This window comes from Camellia sinensis, chromosome 8 (assembly GCF_055761805.1).
Source record: "Camellia sinensis isolate YWXY chromosome 8, ASM5576180v1, whole genome shotgun sequence".
NCBI classification, from domain to species: domain Eukaryota; kingdom Viridiplantae; phylum Streptophyta; class Magnoliopsida; order Ericales; family Theaceae; genus Camellia; species Camellia sinensis.
Window position 1 is genome coordinate 151015565 of NC_138968.1, and position 17139 is coordinate 151032703.

The window sequence follows — 17139 nt, forward strand, 5'->3', positions numbered from 1 at the left end:
CGTTAGTGCATTGCATTGTTCATGCTTTCTTGCGCACTTCACCTGCACTTGTTAGTGCATTGCTCGTGCTTTCTTGCGCACTTTACTTGCACTCGTTAGTGCATTGCATTGTTCATGCTTTTGCGCACTTTACCTGCACTTATTAGTGCATTGTTCGCGCTATTTTACGCACCTTACTTGCGCTTGTTTGTACTTTACGTATCGCACTGTTTTGTGCACTTTGCATATTGCACTGCCTTGTGCATTCACATATGTTTCATCCATTCCCTTGCATTGCACTGTTTTGTGCATTTAATCCACGTTGCATTGTCTTGTGCACCTGTATAGCACTATTTTGTGCATTCACTCTTGCATCGCACTATTTTGTGTATCTTGTTAGCACTGTCTTGTGCATTTCAACCTGCCTCGCACTGTCTTGTGCACTCTCTGGTCTAGGAGACCTTAAATCCTCTGAAGGTGCAATTCCTTTGGTGTTTGTTGTGCCCGAACAACTTCCGGTGGTCTGGTATAGCCACCTGACTATGTTTGTTGTGAGTTCCTAAGAGATTAACTGAGACGGTGGAAACTAGAGTTCGAATGGCTCATGCCTAGAACGCAAAGGTTCGGGATTTTCGAGGCTAAAGTCTGATTTAAATACCCAGGAGTATATCCCCAGCTTGAAATCTGTATGGAAGCCCCATTGGTTGAGGCAGCGGGTATGCGCCTCATTTCTGGATACTAAACCAACCTAGTCTGTCACCCTGTTGGAGAATAGGGAAAGCTACGACCATAGCCAGGAAGAAAAGTAGTACTTGTGGTTCAACCGAGAGGAAGGGAAAGATTCCCACATCAGCATGAGGTAGGACATTGCTGAGGTAGGTCATTGCCAATTGCCCCTGTAAGGTACCTTCACTTCCTAACTACTACATCATCTAGTATGCCTATTGCATTTTACATAGCATTTATCGCATGCATTCACTGTCTATCCATTGTATCGCTTGCGCCTTTCCATGTTAAGCTTAGACTAGCATGTGCCCACACTCTTCGCATTAGAGCACGGTTATGTGATTATGTGTACGCGCCTATTCCACTAAGGGAATTGTGGTTTGAGGGTGACGGCACCATTTCTGTGTTAGACGTGGTTTGTTTGTGTCCATGCCTTTTCTAGGCAAAATGTGGTTTGGCCGGGCGCCCTTTTCATTTCATCCATTGCATCCATTGCATCATATTTTAGTTTGTTGCATTCATCATGTAGGATCATGATCTTTCCTCAGTAAGTCATTCCTCACTTGTATCATACCACCCAATTACTTGTGCTTTGTGGTCTCTCTGTGAAACACATAGTTTTGCATGTGCTCGCACCCCTTTCACGTTAAAACACAGTTCTGTTATGTGTAAGCGTCCATGCTAGGTTGAGGCTAGTATTGAGGATGTAGGCACTTAGCCTGTGTTAGGCGTCATTCGGCTTGTGCCCACTGCCTTTTCTGTGTTAAAAGTAGTCTGACATTGTATCTCCATCTCTTTATGATATTTGTGTGGTTTTGTACTGCTTATGGTTTGATGATCTCAAATACATTGCATATCATTTGTATTGCTTCGTTACATTGTATATCATTTGCACTATTTTGTGCATGCATTTTATCGTGCTATTTTGCGTATTGCACTACTTGGTGCACCCTAGGTTGCATCGTCATGCATCCCTGCCCGCATTGTTATGCGTCACACTTAGGTTGCATTGTTTTGCATCCTTATCGTATTGTTATGCGTCACACTTAGGTTGCATTGTCATGCATCCCGACTCGTATTGTTATGCATCACACTTAGGTTTCATTGTCATGCATCCCTACCCGCATTGTTATGCGTCACACTTAGGTTGTATTGTTTTGCATCCTTATCGCATTGTTATGTGTCACACTTAGGCTGCATTGTCATCCATCCCTACTCGCATTGTTATGCGTCACACTTAGGTTGTATTGTCATGCATCGCTACCTGCATTGTTATGCGTCACACTTAGGTTGCATTCTCATGCATCCCTACCCACATTGTTACGCGTCACACTTAGCTTGCATTGTTTTGCATCCTTATCGCATTGTTATGCGTCACACTTAGGTTGCATTGTCATGCATCCCTTTCGCATTGTTATGCATCACACTTAGGTTGCATTGTCATGCATCCCTTCCGCATTGTTATGCGTCGCAGTTAGGTTGCATTGTCATGCATCCCTACCCGCATTGTTATGCGTCACACTTAGGTTGCATTGTTATGCATCCCTACCCGCATTGTTATGCGTCACACTTAGGTTGTATTGTTTCGCATCCTTATCGCATTGTTATGCGTCACACCTAGGTTGCATTGTCATGCATCCCTTCCGCATTGTTATGCGTTACACTTAGGTTGCATTGTTATGCACCCCTTGCTTGCATTGTCATGCATGTTTTACTTACGTTATCATGCTTGTTTCAGTTGCATTGCTATGCACCCCTTACTTGTGTTGTCACGCACACTTGTTGCATTATCATGCACCTTTTTACTTGTGTTGTCACGCACGTCCTGCTCGTATCGTTATGCGTACACTTAGGTTGCATTGTTATGCATCCCTTGCTTGCGTTGTCGCGCATGCTCTTTCTTGCATTGTTACGCACCCACATTTAGTTGCGTTGTCACGCACCTTTCACTTGCATTGCTATGCGTGTTTCTATCCACATCATATGTGCATGTGTTTATCTCCTATTGAGATGATATCTCGATTTAATGTGGAACATGTGTTTCTACTATATTGTACCTGTTGAATTTTTTTCTTTTGCAGGCACCATATTGTATGTACGGTTCATTTGAAGATGGTGAAACCAGAAGATATTGTATGTGCGGTTCATTCAAAGGTAGTCCCGATTCAGTTCAACTATTAACCCTTTCTCCACTCGCGTGCCGCGTTTAGACGTAACCCTTTCTCCACTCGTGTGCCGCGTTTGGACGTAACCCCGCTTTCTCCACTCACGTGCCGCGTTTGGACGTACCCTTTCTCCACTCGCATGCCGCGTTTGGACGTAACCCCTTCTCCACTCGCGTGCCGCGTTTGGACGTACCCTTTCTCCACTCGCGTGCCGCGTTTGGATGTATCCCTTTCTTCACTCCCATGCCGCGTTTGGACGTAACCCCCCTTTCTCCACTCGCGTGCCCCGTTTGGACGTAACCCTTTCTCCACTTGCGTGCCGCGTTTGGACGTAACCCTTTCTCCACTCGTGTGTCGCATTTGGGCGTAACCCCTTCTCCACTCGCATGCCGCGTTTAGATGTACCCTTTCTCCACTTGCGTGCCGCATTTGGACGTACCCGCACTGTTATGTACATCGCGCTTTCTTGCACAGTCCTTTCCTCTCATGCATGTGTCGTGCTGAGAGATGCTCCCTTTCCTCTCATGCATGTGCCACGCCGAGAGATGCTTCCTTTCCTCTCTTGCGTGTGCTACGCTGAAAGATGTTGTGTTTGGGACTCCGGGTGTCCCCGGTAGTCGCTTTTAGTCTTCTCCGCGTGAGACGCAGCGAGAATTGCATAATTTTATTACAACCTTTCTGTTGGAATGTGTAGGACCGTTATCCCTTATTCGCTTGCTTAAATTGTTGTATTTATTTTGCATAAATGCTTCATTATAGCTCTCTTTGCATGATCATAAGTTATGCTCGGCATCTTGCATGTCATTTGCATCTTGTCCCGGCCTATGGGCACATATCTTTGTCATCTTGAATGCTTGTCTGAGTCTTCGGCCTTGTCAAAAATGGGTCATCTCTAGGCTTTGACATTCACTCCCGTCACTTTGTGACTTTCGAGTTCTATCAAAGAGGGGCAACTATAGACACCCCATTTTTGACCGTCCTCAAGACTTGGACGTCATCGTTTGAACACTCAATGATCACCCATGCTCGTGTTCGTTTTGAGTTCTCGGAGGTCTCGACTACGCTCCTTACCTCAAGATCTCTCAACTTGTCTATTTTGTGCGTGGTTGTGAACCAAACACTTGTGTTTTTGCTTCTAAGGGAAGAGGGCGGCTTTTTGGCCATGCCCTCAACCCACCGGCCAAGGCTTGAGGCCACCGGCCCTGTTTTCTTTCCATCGGCCAAGTGTGTTGGCCGATCAGCACTATTTTGGTCGGTTGGCGATTGTGTTGGTCGATCGACCATTTTGGCTGGCCGAACCCTGTTCATCTGCTTTACGCAGATATTTTGTGCCAACTGGCACAGCTGGCATCCATAATTATGGAGGGATTTACACCCTTTGCTTAGCTTCTCTTTGAAGCTTTGGATTGAACTTCTATAAAGAGGGAGCTCCTCCTCCCTCCTCCAGGGTTCAAAAATTTGTCTTAGAAAAGATAGATATAGCCTTGTATCTATCTTGCCTTGTTTCTCTATTTTTGTGCTTCAAAAGTGTAGTATTGTCTTACTATTGTACACAAACACACACTAGAACACCATCCTTGGTTGCTTAGGTGCTAGGAGGTTGATTTCAGTGTTCTTGGGTTGGTTTGAACACAGAAAATGTGCTGGAGCTTTGTTCTTGAAGAGGTTCTACAAGGGTGAGTTCCTTGCTTTAGATACCCCTTTCTTTCTTAAGCTTTTAGCCTATCTTGCTTATTGTTTTAAGCTTAGTTTATAACTGATAAAAGTTTTGATTTTTAGTGCTTAAGGCGTTTGTTTAAGGTCATTTTTGTGTTTGGGGTTGTTTCCCCCCTCTTAGGCCTTGCTTGGCCTTGTTCTTGTGCTTTATTTTTAAGCTTTTAGATCACCTTGTTTAGGCCTTCTCACCACTGAAATCTAGTGGTGGGGATGGTGTTTTAAGGTCTCAAATAGGAGAGGACCATCCCCTCTCCTTGTTGTCTTAAATGCTTGCATAAATAGCTTATGTTGGTGGCTTGTATGCCTAGCTTATTTTAGCTTTATTTCAGTGTGTATTAGGCTTTGTTTTGCCATAATATACCTCTTTTTTAAGTTGGTTTAATGGCCTTTTATATGCTTCATATACTTGCCTTACAATCCTCTTGTTTGCGTCAACATGCATCATGTTGTAACATGCCATTCTAGCATGATTTTGGCTTAACTCCATGAACCTTTTAGCCTTGGTTTACCATGCTAAAGCTCTATTTTTCATTGTTTTGGTCATGCTTGCATTGTTTTGTATAGCTACCATGCAATCTAGCTTTTTTAGCTTTGGGTACTCAAGTCATTAGCATGCTCTATTTTGATCATTTCAGTGGTTTGGCACCATTGGTTATGCTATTTCAATCCATATAGTATGCTCATGTGCTTGCACTTGTAACTTCTTTAATGCTTTAAAGAGTCGGTAAGTTATGCCTCATGAATGTGTCATCATGTATGCCACCATGCTTAGGCATTTGGGATGCCATCTAAGTGGATTTTTGGGCTCATTTTGACATGTCATAACTCTATTTTTGGTTGCTTAAGTCATGCCATATTTGGCTTTGGTAGGTGTAGTGTAACACCTCTTTTGTGGCCTTTGTTTGCTTCATGCTTTTGGTCCTTCGCTCAAGCATGGTTTGGCTTCATTCCTTGCATGTTTTAGGGCCATCTTGACATGATTTAGGATTGTTTTGGGTTATGTTTTCCATATGCTCCTTGTTTTGTGTATCTTTGGTTCAAGTCCCTTTACTAGTCTTAGGCCTTAAGCCTTATGCATGCTATGATTATAATTATATGTGTGATTTGACATCATTTCTAACATCATTTCAGAGCATGTAGTATTGTTACACTTACATTCTTTTCACTCTTTTAAGTGTGCTTAAGAGTTGTGTCTTCATGCCCAGGTGATAGGCCAATTAGCATGCATGTTTGCATATGCTTTTGTCCCTCATTTCTTAGCATCTCGACCACTGATTTGGACCTATTTGAGGCCTGTCCATCTTGGTTTAAGTCCATCCCCGCATGTTGTTGCATGATTGCCTTGCATATTGTCACATGCTTGTTGCATCTTTGATAAATTGCATGTTATAACATGCTAGTTCAATTGTGCCTTGTTGCATACTTAGCCCATAACATGTTGTTACATGTTCAGGTGGTATTGCATTTGGCATGCTTTTGTTAAGTAGCTTTGCATGTTTGCATCTCTTGTCCCTTTACATGTTGTCACATGTTTGCCTTGCATGCTTGAATGTCCATGTTGCATTTTGCATGCTTGTCTAAGTTACATTGCATTTGGCATGCTTGTCACCATTAGCCTTGTATGGCATTGTCATCAACATGCTTATGTTGCATTGGGTTCGCATCATGCTTGATTTGCTTATATGCTTGCTTGCGTGTTTAGGTTGCATAGCATTGTATGTGCATCCATTGCCTCTTGATCAACTATGATAGAGGTTGAGGGCCCTTGTATGTTTTTGTGCATTTCATTTGATATTAATTGCACACTTGGCCTCTTTGGGCCATCATGCATTGAAATACGTAATTGATGGCCCGAGGGTAGAGAACCATACTTCCTTGAGTTCATGACATGATAGGAAGGGTGGTTGTGCAAACATTTCCTTGAAAATGCATTGCCATGCTCTGTCTGTCCTCTGTTGCAGCAAAAACAGGATTCTGTAGGAATAGATGGTCGGTCGGCCATCTTTAGTGTCGACCGGCTATGAATTGTTGGCCGAGAGCTTCATTGATGGTCGATGACAAATTTCCCTTGGCCGATGGCCTCATATCTTGATCGATGACCTCCCACAGTGATCAAGGAGTGGTTCAGGAGCATCCTTGAGACTTGTGCAGTTTTCAGAAGTGCAGAGCAGTGTAAACAGAGGCAGCATGAGCATGGCAATGGATTTCCGAGCAAAGCCGTCTGAGCATGCATTTGACCCTCTTTCCCGAGGCTGCTTTACTATTTTCATAGCTTAATTAATTTGGTTAATTAGTTAAGTGTTTTGTAATAATTAATTAGTTAGTTAATTAGTTAATTTGTATTATTCTTTCGGTCCCTCCATCGAGAGGGCGCAGTTATGTAATAAGCGTGCGTGTATGTGATGCATGTCTTCCAACCCCACTTCTTTCTCCCTTTTATTTAACTGCCTACGATGGTTAGATTTAGGGCTGTAGACATCCCCGAACGCCCCGGGAGGGAAATCCCGTTTTGTTCATTTGGGCTCACTACAGTTCTGGACTCAAATGTCACGGTCCTATATCTAATCTCGCAGAATGCAATGCAAGACCGATGAATCATCAAAGAGTTCAAATCCAACAAATCGTTTTTAAAAATAGATTTTTTAAAAGAAGTGCCAAACATGGACTGTTTTGCTAGATACTGAGTTGCTACCTAAATATTTTATTTTAGGAAATTTAGGAAACCCTGACTCGTTTGCCTAAGGCCATGTGTCCATCATCACCAAGGTTGCTTCGGCTCGGGAACTTCGGTACGATTGGGGAAGGTCACTTCATGAGCACCCCCGCTCGCCTGATCAAAGATCGGCCTCTACTAACCATGATATCGAGTTTTGAAAACATTATGTGCTCTTATTCCGGTTATTAGCCTAGAATTACTATGTGATACGCACAGCATACAAGTATAGACTGGGTCACCTGAATTGGAACAAAACATCTCATGTTCATTTTGAAAAATGGTTTGAAGGTGCTACTCGCAAGTAGGCTAAGACGTGGATTTTGCCACCCTCGGGTGGGCTTAGAAAACATGATTTTGCCACTCTCGAGTGGGCTTAAAACTCTCATTCAATGCATTATTCCAATTCAAATAACCCAACCTCCACCCATAGGCATTCAGGTAGTTATATCACATAAGCACATAGCCTCATGGTAAGCATGCTATCATGGTAGTCACTTACACACATGCAAGGATGCTAAAGCATAAACACTTACCGAGTACTCCGAGCCAAAGAAAGAAACTAATTAGAAAACATGCATGAATCCTAACTATGCTGAAATGCCTAATGCAACACATGCAAGAATGCAACTAAGATAGGCTCGGCTATTCTAAACATGGCATATGAAACACAATGGACGACATGTATTCAACTTGGAATTGAAATACAATGCAGTTAGTATGATGCGTCGAGCCCGGTGGATGCAAAACAGATGAATGAATGCAAACATATGAGCATAAGGATGCTAATTTAAACGTGCCCTAAACTAACTATCATAAGCTCGTAAATAAAAAGAAGAAAGACGTGGTGTTGGAAGACATACATCAAACACAAGCACACTTATTTACAACATTGCCCTCCCTCGGAGGGTCCGAATAAATAATACAGACCGAATAAATAAATAACTACTCTAGCTAATTAAATATTACAAAACCCTAATTAATTAACAAATTAACTAAGAAACGAAATAAACTAATATGCAGATCTATGGACCGCCTCAGCTCTATTCTGAATGATGAAAGATGCATGCATGCTCGAGTCGCCTCGTCGGGAAATTTCTCGCGATGCCCCGATTTGCCTCTGTTTGCAATTGATCCCGGAATATTGTGCAAAGCTCTAGAAGACTGCTGGTTTCTGGTTTACTGCAACAGAGAACAAGAAAAGGGCATGGCAAAGAATTTTCAACACATGTGCGCACGACCACTCTCCCTATCATTGCACAAGCTCTAGGGAGTGTAGTCCTCGATCCTCGTGCCATCAATCACGCATCTCGATGCATGATGGCCGAGGAGTCGAATTGCACAACTCAATGTGACATGAATGCACATATAAACACAACAAGGCCTAAACTCCATCATGGGTAATCCAAAGTGTCGGCGACCGGAAATTGAGACACGTTTCGCCACTTTGAGTACGAAACACCCCTTGTTTCCCGTGTTCGGACTAACCCTACTCCAAACACAATGCAAGCAGATGGCATACACAATGCGGCTAACATGCAAACCTAAATGCAATGCAACCAAATCATGCTGGCATGCGAGGGATGATATGCACACATGCAATTAGCATATGCAATGCTATGAACCTAGAATGGCATACTCAATGCACATGAGTTATATGGCATACATAATGCACACATACGAAGATGGACATACACAAAGGCATAATCAAAGCATACACAATGCGATGGTCAAACATGCAATAACATGAACCAAATGGCATACACAATGCAAGATGGACTTAAACCAATATGAGTGGACCTCAGCCACACTCAAATCAGTGGCCATATGATGAAAATGAGACAACCGAAATACATGCAAACATGCATGAATGCAAAAAACTGATCCTAAGGCACAACATGCAACTCTAACAAAGCATGGCAAAGGATGAAATATGGCATAGAATGGCACATGATCCAGCTCTGAAATATGATGCACAATGGTCTCGAATCATGCAAACACTTCACCCGATGCATGCTAGATGGCTCGAGTATCGAAACTAGTGAAGTGCGTTACACTAGAGGTACACAAAGCAATACAAAAATGGCAAAACCAACCCCAAATAGACCCTAGGCAGGTCCAAGATAGTGGAAAATTGGTCTAAAACGATGGCTCGAAATGCATTCAAACGAAGCCCATGCAATGGTCGGTAAATGAGGCATACAAGCCCGACTCTCTAATGCACTTAAAGAGTGAAAATCATGGGAATGTGGCATGCATATAGGCTCTGAAATATGATGTGCAATGGCCCCAAAACATGAAAACACCTCAGTATATGAATGCGATGGACCTCAAAACTCAAAGTTAAGCATGGATATGTAACTATAGGCATGCAAAACAAGCATCATTTGACCATGAGACCCAAAAACAGAGCTAAGGCAGTCCAAAACATGCACAAAATCAGTTTAATGCAAGGCCAAAATATGCTAGGAAAGGCGGCCAAAACATCATGCAAAACAAGCTAGTGAACCATGACTTACACTACAACTATATGAAGCATGTGAAGGACTACCAAACCAGCCAAAAACAGAAACAAGGCATGCCAAAATATGACCCAAAACCCACTGGAACTCAGTCAACACATGCTAGAATGAGGTGCTCCTTTGAAAGGCTATGCAAGGGGTTACTCTACACATGCAAGATAGACATCAAAAATGGCAAAACCACCTCTAGACAGAGGTTATGATGGCCCTAAAACTCACTGAAAAGGGCCTGAAATGAGGCTCGGAAGCATGCAAGTAAAGGCTCCTTTGAAAGGCTATGAAGAGGGTTACTCTACACATGCAAGAGGGACACCTAATATGGCCAAAAAAACTCTGGACAGAGTTCATGCAAGTCTTAAAACTCATCAAAAATGGCCTGAAACATGCTCAAGAAGTGTGTAAATATAGGCCCCTTTCTTAGGCCAACAATGCTAGTAAACAAGACAAGGGGTGAGAGGGTCACCCCTCTCTGATTTTGGGGCTCAAAACAGTATGCTAGCCACTGAAAATCTACAGGATTTTAGTGGCTAGAAGGCCAAATGAATCTCACTTCAAAGGCCTAGATTCGTGGTTTAAAACAATGTGAAAACAAGCATGCAAGGGGGTAGATGACCCCCCAACAGAAAAATCACCTTAAACAAACTTCAAGAGGAGTTCAAAATATGACTTTTTTCAGTTTATGGCAAAGCCCAAATATGCTTTCAAGTAAGGCTAATAGATGAAGCAAGATAAGGACCAAAAGAGGGAATAAGAGTGTTACTCTTGTAGCCAATGACTCCAACAGCTTCTGGACCAAAACAGCAGCTCCTTGGCCTCTGAAAATAAGCTCCACGATGCTTCAAGCAAAGGTGGAAGGGTTTGGCTAAGAGGTGGTAGGCAAAGGGCCAAGAACCAAGCTCTTTTGAGGCTTGGATGTAGAGATATAGATGGAAAATGTATGGTGTATGCTCCAGCACCTTCTGAACCCTTGCTAATGAGGGAGATGGTCTCTCTTATAGCCAAAGAGGTCTAAAGCTTCTCTTGGAAGTTTGGAAGCAAGATTAAACATCATCCATACACGTGTATGAAGGATACAGCAAATGCCTCCCAGCTGGCACAACTGTAAGCAACTCAGGAAGACAAAACAGGAGGGAGTAGGCTGACTAGTTCAAGTGGTCGGCCGACCAGGCCAGCTGGTCGGCCAACCAGGTCAAAAGGTCCAACTCAAAACTAGGTGGTCGGCAGCCCATATTGGCAGTCTCCCAGGTGAATACAACTTAGTGGTGATATGGGAGACCAGTAATTGTGGCCCAAAAGTGAGGGAGACCAGTTTCCTGACAAGAAAACTGGCTGGAGGAGAGAGAAAAGTGGTCTCCAAGGGGAAAGCTGGTCTCCAAGGGTAATTGGTGGTCTCCACACTGAAACAAAGCCAGTGGTATGGTGGAAGACCAATAAATGTGGCTCAAAAGCGAGGGAAACCAACTCTCTAACAAGAAAATCGGGCGGCGAAGAGAAAGGTGGTATCCAAGAAGAAAAGGTGGTCTCCCACCCTTGTACCACCTTCCTAACAATGAAAATAGGGTCCATGCCAAAAATGAACCCACACCGATGCAAAACGAGGGTTCGGGGGTCAAAACGCGCAGCCGGGTACCCCAAAAACTGACTATCAAGCACCGGAAGTGGCGTGCAACCATAAAGGTGGTCTCCCAGGCCACAGTGTCCTTCTAAGAAGAGGAAACGAGGTGTGTCCCAAAAACCGAAGCAAACGGAGAAAGTTAAGCGGTCCCGAACTGATGGCTCCGAAAACCGAAACTGATCTCCAAACGGGAACAATGGCTTACAACCACGAAACGTAGCCTACAGACATTGAGAGATGGTCTATGAGACCTCTCCCTCCCTTCGGGAAGAGAAAACAGAACTTGATTCGCAAACCTAAGCGAAGCACAAAAGAGTCCCGAAGTTCGGAGGCAAGGCTCTCAGTCGAGACTCTGTAACCTCAGAACGAGCACAACATGCACCATCACCGGGCGCTCAGTCGATGACGTTCGAGTCTTAAGGTCGGCCAAAAATGGGGTGTCTACAGTTGCCCCTCTTTGACAGAACTCGGAAGTCATAAGTGACGGGAGTAAATGTCAAAGCCTAGAGACGATCCATTTTTGACAAGGCCGAAGACTTAGATAAACAGGCGAGATAAACAAAGATATCTCCGCAGGCATGCCCGCAGGCAGGGGGCAAAATGGAAAATGATATGCAAGAAGGTTTTGACAATTGGACTTATACGCTACGCGAAGCCGATTTGAAAATTGGACTTATACGCTACGCAAAGCGGGTTTGATAATTGGACTTATATGCTTTCGCGAAGCCGGTTTGGAAATTAGACTTATACGCTACGCGAAACCGATTTGAAAATTAGACTTATACGCTACGCGAAGCCGGTTTGAAAATTCCGAATTTATGCAATGCAATGTAATGAAACAATGCAAATGATATGCAATGCATTTGAGATGATCAAACCACAAGCAATATAAAACCACACAAATATCATAAAGATGATGGAGATGCAAAATCCGTCTACCATAGAAAAGGTGCCGACACTCTCAAACCACAATCCCATCAGTGGAATAGGCCCGTACACATGCAGAACTTTGTGTGTGTAGACAGAACACAAGATACAAGTAATTGGGTGGCATGATATAGGTGATGAATGATCTGCTAAGGAAAGATCATGATCCTAAATGCTGGATGCAACACACTACACTACAATGCAATGAATGCAATGGATAAGGCGCGCGGCCAAACCGTATCTTGCCTAGGAAAGGCATGGACACAAACAAACCACATCTAACACGGAAATGGTGCCGTCACCCTCAAACCACAATCCCATTAGTGGAATAGGTGCGTACATAGAATCTCATAACCATGCTTCGACGTGAAAAGTATGGGCACATACCAGACCAAGCTCAACATGGACAGGCGCAAGCCATAGATGGATAATGCAGTAAATGCATGCAAACTATAATGCAATGTATTCTATATGCAATGCAATGGACATACTAGACGATGTAGTAGTTAGGAAGTGAAGGTACCTATAGGGGCATTTGGCAATGACCTACCTCAACAATGTCCTACCTCATGCTGATGTGGGAATCTTCCCCTTCTTCTCAGTTGAACCGCAGGTACTACTTTTCTCCCTGGCTATGGTTGCAGCTTTCCCTATTCTCTAATAGGGTGACAGACTAGGTTGATTCGTTATCTAGAATTTAGGCACATACACATGCTATCTCAATCTATGGGGCTGCCAGACTTTAGTCTCAGAAATCCTAAACCTTTGCGTTCTAGGTATGAGCCATTCGAACTCTAGTTTCCACCGTCTCAGTTGGTCTCCTAGGAACTCACCGCAAACACAGACAGGTGGCTATACCAAACCACCGGAAGTCGTTCGGGTACAACAAACACCAAAGGAATTGCACCTTTAGAGGATTTAAGGCCTCCTAGACCAAAGGGTGCACAAGACAGTGCGAATAAAGATGCAGAATTTAAGGTCTCCTAGACCAGAGGATTTAAGGTCTCCCGGACCAGAGAGTGCACAAGACAGTGCGAGCTAAAGGTGTACAAAACAGTGCGAGTAGGGTGAATGCACAAAATAGTGCGATACAGGTAAGATAGTGCGATGCAATGCATGCAAAATGCAATGGTGAATGCAAAAGGGAAAATACTCCAACCATGCTGGAATCATGAGAGGAGGAAAAACAATCAATCAGGCGCGCGTACGACGCAACCTAAGTCAAATTCCAAACACACTGAAATCGTGTGAGGAAAGGGACACTCAAACCGCGCTGAAAACATGAAAGGAAGTCCAACAATCCACCCAGCACGCTGAAAGGAAGTCTACAACGCAACCTGGGATAAATTCCAAGCACGCTGAAATCGCGTAAGGAACGGGACACTCAAACCACGCTAAAATCATGAGAGGAGGTCGAACAACCCGCCCAGCGCGTCTACAACGCAACCTGGGATAAATTCCAAACACACTGAAATCGCGTAAGGAATGGGACACTCAAACCACGCTGAAATCGTGAGAGGAGGTCCAACAATCTGCCCAGCGCGTCTACAACGCAGCCTGGGATAAATTCCAAACACGCTGAAATCGCGTAAGGAATGGGACACTCAAACCACGCCGAAATCGTGAGAGGAGGTCCAACAATCCGCCTAGCGCATCTACAACGCAACATGGGATAAATTCCAAACATGCTGAAATCGCGTAAGGACGGGACACTTAAACCACGCTGAAATCGTGAGAGGAGGTCCAACAACCCGCCCAGCGCATCTACAACGCAACTTGGGATAAATTCCAAACACGCTGAAATCGCGTAAGGAACGGGACACTCAAACCACGCTGAAATCGTGAGAGGAGGTCCAATAACCCGCCCAGTGCGTCTACAACGCAACCTAGGATAAATTTCAAACACGCTGAAATCGCGCAAGGAACGAGACACTCAAACCACGCTGAAATCGTGAGAGGAGGTCCAACAATCCACCCAGCGCGTCTACAACGCCACCTGGGATAAATTCCAAACACGCTAAAATCGCGTAAGAAACGGGAATCTCAAACCACACTGAAATCGTGAGAGGAGGTCCAACAAACTATCGGGCGCGTGCTCAGCGCCACCTGAGAAAGTCCCAGAGGACAACGATCCTAAACGCTGCTCAGCGTAAAAGGATAAATGATACAAGATAACACAAGATGCAAATAAACGCAATAAGTGCGATGATACAGTACATGTTACAAGTAATGTGGAGCATGATGCTAAGGGAATGCAATAAACAGACAAAGCGGCACTCTAGAAAGCACCTCATGGAGTGAGTGGCGGTAAACCGCTTTACTCTGACGGGGAATGGTACTCAGGGAGAGCACTTCTGATCGCCATTCTGGCTTGCAACAGTGAAACAATCAACACAGTATTCTGTTCACATTCAACACACAGCTCATATCAGCACACTACTCATGCTGAACACGCAGCTCATAACACAGTATTTTGTTTATTCTGAACACACAACTTATACAAGACACTGCTCATTCTGAATACACGGGGTGCAATGACAGAACTTGCAGAAGCTGAAACAAACTCAGATGCCTGACATTTTCCCTCTTTTCTTTTGCTTTGCAGCCCGAAACTTTCATTACTTCAGATAGGTCCTAGTTTTACTGTTCCCACATGACCCAGGTTGAACCCTGCGGTTTTTGAAATAACAAAATCTTATTTTGCACAAATGTGGAGAATGGCACGACGCTCTGAGCACAAAATGATTCATTTTTGAAATTGAAATGAGAAAAGGATTCTCAACCGGGTATTGAGCCTACAACTGACCACAGCCACAATGACGCAACAACGGAAAACAAAGGTGGAACAACCTAAACACCACCCAACAAAGGAAAAACAACCTCAACACATCTATTGACACTCAAACGACTCAAAACAAGAATCGAGACAAACAAAAACACACAAACACCACACTCAGTTGTGTTACAAAGGCAAGAGACCTCTTGGTGCACAAGGAGCCAGTTTCTCCGGGTATTGTTTCCCACCCTTTCTCATTTGTGATTCTCATATCACTCGGCCCTCAGGCTCTATTTTTCTGAAAAAGCCCTTTTCCTCACATTTTCTCTCAGCGCACAGCTCTCTATTCTTCAATCTCTCATTTTTTATCCCTCCCCTGGGTGGTTAATGGGTAAGCATGAAGTTGTGGGCTCTTGCCCCTAGCATGCTACTAGATTCTCTTTCTTCCGCTCACAGCCAGTGGGTTCCTCCCACAGAGGAGTTGCGCTAAGACTGGGTATGTAGCAAATCTGCAGCTGACATTGGTTGACGATGCTCTGCTGGGGGAGTTTGGACGTGATCGGATCTGTCCAGATGAGGGAGTGGAATATCTTGATCCATTCCAGATCGTGTTTTGCACTTGATATGATACCTCGTTGCTTGGAGGATGAGAGAGCTTTTCGGCCCTTTCTTGTTAGCTTCAGTTGCGTCCCTTTCTGGCAGATAGAGTGCCCTTCTTGGCAAGTATGTTGACAATGGGGAAAAGACAGAACACCTGACTTAACTGTGCCCTAGTTCATCATTTTGACCATTTTTTGTTTTTTGCTTCTGCTAAAACAATTTTAACCAAAATGAGAGTTAGATTAACACGCTCGTTCGATTTTCTGATTTGAAATCATGCAAGTCAGGTTATGAGCACTGAAAATTTTCCTTTTTTGGGTCCAAGATATGGTCCAGTTTTAGAAAAATGGAATAATTTTTGAGAGAATTAGTCAACCTCATTAAAAATTCTCAAAAACTATTTTTGCAAATGGCCACTGCTCGACCAACGCAGAATTTATTCTTGAGATGCACAACCTCAAATCCAATACAAATGAAAAATTGCCCCTTGTCTAAACGGCACTGCATGGCAACTGAAAGTTGCCCCTAGTCTGAATAGCACCGCAGCACTGCACGGCAACGGAAAGTTGCCCCTAGCTTGAATAGTGCCACAGCACATGGCAACCAGTCCTCACAGTGACAATTACGACCAAATTCTCGGATACAGAGAAGATAAATATGACCAGAACCATCACATGGACACAGCCGAATTTGAAGTATTTTACAACTGGACTTCAGAATGAAGTTGCCTATGTATCCTAAAGATGGGAATCAAGCCTTACGTAGTTCGGGGTAAGGTACACTCAGGTATTAACCTCTCCTTTTGCGCCCTAACTTTTGCCAAGGCCGCCCTTTCTGGGTTTTCAACCTTGCGAGCTTTGTTCTTCTTTTCTTTTCATTTCTTTTCTTCTTTTTTCTTTTTCACCTTTTCTTTTCATTTTCTTCATTTTTTTTTTATTTTCTTTTCTTCATTCTTTGCATTTTTCTTTTTTTCTTTTTTTTTTTGTTCTTTTTGTTCTTTTTCTTGCTCTAACTTTTGCCTAGGTCGCCCTTCTGGGTTTTCGGCCCAACGAGCCTCTCAAGGGTAAAAGTATAGGTTTGTCCATGTCAAATGGTTTTGAGATCCTAAAGTCATCTGAATCTAGGAGAATGGCTGCTGTTTGCTGACGATGCAGGAGTCCATCCAAAGGGGGCCTGAATCTGCCCCTAGTGTTGTGGGTAGGAACTCAGTTATCCTTCAGCAATACTTTCTTTTTTCCTCCCTTCTGGGATTTGGCATTCTTGCCGATCTTTGTTAGCTTGAGAAACATCCCAATTTTTTGACTCTTCGAGCACATCTGACATCTTTGCCCCTAGTTCGAGGGCTTTTGATCTAGCTTTGCAAGCTTCCTTTTGATTATTTCTGACCTCCTTGCCCCTAG